The following is a 4,846-nucleotide window of genomic DNA, read 5'->3' on the forward strand; positions in this document are numbered from 1 at the left end:
AAGAAAAAGAAAAAGAAAAGAAAAGAAAAAGAAAAAAAAAGAAAGAAAGGATAAGAATAAAGTACTCTAAGTCTGGCTTCTCTTTTTCTTCCTGTTGTAGCTATGCGGTGCGATTTTGCTGGGCGGCGGAGGGTGGGTGGTGGTGCTGTCTGTGGGCAGGTGTATGTGAAGTTGACTGCATTTAGATTCTGAGACAGGAAACGGAGGGTGGCTACGTCACAGTAGCTTCTTTCTTTCTTTCTTTCTTTCTTTCTTTCTTTCTTTCTTTCTTTCTCTTTCTTTAGCCACCAGGTCTGAGACTCAAACCATGGTTAACCATGTGGGAGTGTCCAGTGCTTTAACCACCACGCCACCTGCTGGTCCCCAGCAGCAGCCTTTTAAAATGATTATTTATTTTATTTTAGAAATTTCCCATGGGGTGTATTTGCTTGCTGGAGAGAGAGACAGAGGGAGAGAGAAAGAGGAAGTGAGAGGCCACTCCCTGGGGGGTTGGCCACACTGGGATCCCTTCCCTTCTCCTCTTGGGATCGTGGGCATGCATGCACAGGTGCCAGGCGCATTTTTCAAAGTGCATGGTCCAGGACTTGAACTGTGTAGTCGGCCACGTGGGATCCAGCTGCCTTGACCACCACGCTACCTGAGTGGCTATTTATTTATTTATTTGGCTATTTGCTATGGGACATGTGCACTCACCAGAGGAAGACTGGGGCAGGGGCTGGAGGGAGAGGGGAAGGGATGTGAGAAACTGTCCCCTGCGTGGTATGGCCACACGGCAAAACTCTCTCCATTCTTTTTGGGGACACAAGCACACACGCCAATGTGATTTTCAAGCGGGGATGGGGTTGAGGGGGACTCCAACCATTGCTGTTCGCTGTGTGGGACTCAGTGCCTTAATTAACTTGCACACCGCCTGCCGGCTCTATTATTTATTTATTGTAGTAATTATTAATTGCTTTGAGAGAGAGAAAGTTGAATTTTTCCTGTGTTTGTGGACTTCTTGGCATGGATGTCGTCCTCCTCATGTTCAGCTGTCTACCCGCCATAGCTGCCTCAGTACCTCCTTTTCCTCTTCCTCCTCCCGCCCCTCCTCTTCATCTACCTTACTGTTGCCTCCCGCTCCCTTTAGCAGGGGCCTCTCCTCCATTCTCTGCCTCCTTCAACTCGCTCTCTTTTAAGTGCTTAGCGGTGACCAGGAGGGTGTCCACCACGCTGACTGAGTGCGCATGCCCCACCCTGGTCCCGTAGAGCAGATGGAAAGAGAGTGAGAGTTTGGGGACTCTGGTGATAAAGTGGCAGGGAAGAGGACAAGGTCGTGGGGCTGCAGCAGTGCCGGTGCCTGACAGGGACACAAGGCTTCATATTTCTTTTTTTTTTGGAGAGTTCCCTCCCCCTCCCCCCCCACTATAGGGTGCGTGCGCTCGCCAGACAGAGAGAGACAGAGAGACAGAAAGCGAGAAATCACCCCCAGGGGAGATGGTCATGCCACAATCCCTTCTCCTCCATTCTCCTCTCGGGATCCTGGGCACGCACGCACATGCGCCCGGCGTGAGTTTTAAGCCACCGGGTCTGGGACTTGAACCGCGGTTGACTATGTGGGAGTCCAGCGACATAGCCATTACGCTAACTGCTGGCTCCCAAGTCTTCATATTTCTGCCCCATTTTTTTTTTTCAAAATTTAAATCCTCTCTCTCTTCCTCCTTTTTGTAATTGCCAGAGACCAAGTATACTCACGAGAGAGAGAGAGAGAGAGAGAGAGAGAGAGAGAGATTCTCCATGCTCCACTCCATCAAGGTTCTGAGCATGTAAGTGCATGTGCCCCTACGTGTGTTTGAAGCTGCCAAAGTCAGGATTCGAACTATGGGTTGGTGTGGAGCCAGCTCCAAATGCATAGTGTAACTGGGGCCACCTCTTTTTTTGGCAGAAGGGCAGCCCTTTAAAAATGATCATTTTTATGCTTAGGCAGAATCACTCTGCTCAGCGTAGCTCAGTGATGGACTAGGAGGTGCTTAGGGACCTCACCCCGGCAGGCTCCCACCCTTTGTGATTGGCAAATGTTTTCAAGGCTCAGAGCCGGTACCGGAGCTCATAGTGTTACCGAACTCAAATCAGGTTCGCTCGCCCAAACGCTATAAAACCAAGCCATCGGCACATGGTGTGATGAAGGGAAGTCCAGCTTTATTACAAAGCGTAAAGCAAGGAGAGCAGGCAGCTCATGCTGAAAAGACCCGTCTCCCCGAGATGTTCCCCATGTGCGTTTTTAAGGGCAAGATTAGGGGCAGAGGTCCCAGGCACATGATCAGTTCAGTGATTGGTTCAAGAGGGCGTGATCAGCCCGTGGGCATTCTTGATTGGTGAGGCCTTAGATAATCAAATTCCTCTTCAGGTGTCTGGAACCATTCAGCCTGGAGTCTCTGCTCACAGCCAGCAGTTTCCAGTCTACAAAACATCTTACACATTGAAATGAAAAACTTCTTTCCTTTAAGTGAGAGTTTTAGAGGTCAAATGGCCCTCACCCATGGTCCATGCTGGTCATTATCATAACCAAAGTCTGAAGACTTACTCCTTACTCTGGGCCATTACAATGCAAATGGACTTTATATTTCAGCAACCATAGAAAATACATTAGGGGGTTCTTGCTCTGTTTTAGTAGTGAGTATCAAAGCTCAGAGCGGGCACCAGTGAGCTGAGCAGTGAGCTGCTCTCACCTTCTGACTTAGGAGGCCTCCTGCTCTCTTGTAGGGAGGGGGAGCATTTCCCCACTCCCCTCAGCAGGCGTAGCCTTGGGCATGCGGACAGTCTCCACAGTGGCACAGCCAGGGGAAAGAGGAGCTCCCCCAGGCCCTCTCTGCCTGACCCTCTGTCCCTCCGATCTCTCACATCTCTGGCTACTCTGACGTCTCTGTGCTTCTGCCAGTAGTTACTGTGACCCAGGCTAGCCTCACTGTTAACTTTCACTAATTAATTCCTCTGTGGACTGCAGGATTACTGTTTTTAGACAGCAAAAGAGAGCAGTCTCTTTTTTCTTGTATATTTATTTATTTGAGAATTAGTTCGATTAGTTTGGACTTGTGAATATTGATTTCATTCTATTGATGATAACTCAATTCCATCATGATTGATTTCGTTTCTCACATTTTCCCTACTTCACTCATTAGCGTCCTTTCAGGTTGGCTCTTCTGTCCCTTTGATGTATCTTCAGTGCTTTTTTTTAAAAAAAAAAAGAATTATATATTGGGACATGCAGTTAGCGGTAATGGCTATGTTGCTGAACTCTCATGTAGCTGACCACGGTTCAAGTCCCAGACCCGACGGCTTAAACTCACGTGTGTCCAAGATCCCAAAATCCCAAGAGGAGAATGGAGGAGAAGGGATTGCGGTGTGGCCATATCCCCTGGGGAGGGGGGGTGATTTCTCGCCTTCTGTCTCTCTGTCTCTCTCTGTCTGTCTGGCGAGCGCATGCGCCCTAAAAAAAAAAAAAGAATTATTTATTCATTCACTTATTTGAATTTGACCAGACACACACACAGAGTGGGAAAGTGAGAAAGCAAGCCACCAGGTCCAGGACTGAAGTCGCTGTTGGCCACGTGGGAGTGTCCAGCACCTTAGCCACCACGCCACCTGCCAGGTTCATATCTAACATGCTTTCATTGAGCATTGCAGTCTTTCCTGACACCACAAGGTACACAGTCCTGGAACCAACCACTTCTCCAAGGAGAAAGAACGTTCTCATGTGTGTTTTACACTTTCACTATCATCCAGTTGGATTTTGTTAGCTCTTTATTATGGGAATTTTCCAGCTTACAAAAATGAGAAAGAATTGATCCCTTCACCCAGTTTCGACAGTGACATGATCCCTTCACCCGGTTTTAACACTTATCCCTTCTTTAGAGAACCATGGCAACCAGGAGGGAAATCAGAACCAGCGAGCCTGTCAGATGACAGAACACTGAAAACTCAACCTCAGCAATAATATGGGGCGAGTTTAGAAACATCTCAGTCATTCTCGCTTTCTGGGGAGTGTACGCGCCCTATAGCAAAAAAACCCCTCCAAAAAAAAAAAAAGAAAAAAAGAAGAAGCATCTAAGTCAGCGAAAGACAGACCTTCTTTCTCCTTTTAGAACCAAAGTGGGGCTTGAAAATGCCTTTTGGTCGTGGGTGTTTAGACACCTCGAATGAAGTCACGGTTGATATTAGAGTGAATCACTGGAAAAAATTAGGTTTTTAGGGGAAGGTCACATTATTTACTGTGAGAACAGAGTCTGTTCTATATGCAAAGTTATTCCTTGGTTATGAGTCTTCAAGGGGAATTTGAAAACATAAGAAACCACGTGTGGCCTGAGCTGTACATTATACTTGGTCATAATCGGCCCCCAAGAGAAGGCTCTGCTGAGGCCTAGCTGTGGGTCTGGCATATTTCTTTTCATTTAGGTAGTACCTCTAACAGCTCCTTCAATTCAGTGAACTGTGGGTCTGGCATATTTCTTTTCATTTAGCTGTTAGTACCTCTAACAGCTCCTTCAATTCAGTGAAGTTTTTCGTGTCTGTTAGCTACTTCTACCATTTAGAAAAACATTACTGTGATTATTAGAACGTCACGTCCATGAGGCCACAAAAGCTCCAGACTCACCCAGACTCGGTGGAGGGAGGCCTGGAGGACAGCAAGAAGCCGAGGCTGGGGAGACGGGGCAGGGCTGAGGTTGGTATCTAGCTCCTGACCAGCTCAGGTGGTACAAGAAAGTCTTTTTTTTTTTTAGGATTTTTCTATGGTGTGTGTGTGCTCGGTGGAGAGAGACAGACACAGAGAGAGGGAAAGTAAGAAATCATCCCTCAGAGGGGATGACCGCAC

Source organism: Tupaia chinensis, unplaced genomic scaffold, assembly GCF_000334495.1.
Source record: "Tupaia chinensis unplaced genomic scaffold, TupChi_1.0 Scaffold000176_1, whole genome shotgun sequence".
Taxonomy (NCBI): domain Eukaryota; kingdom Metazoa; phylum Chordata; class Mammalia; order Scandentia; family Tupaiidae; genus Tupaia; species Tupaia belangeri.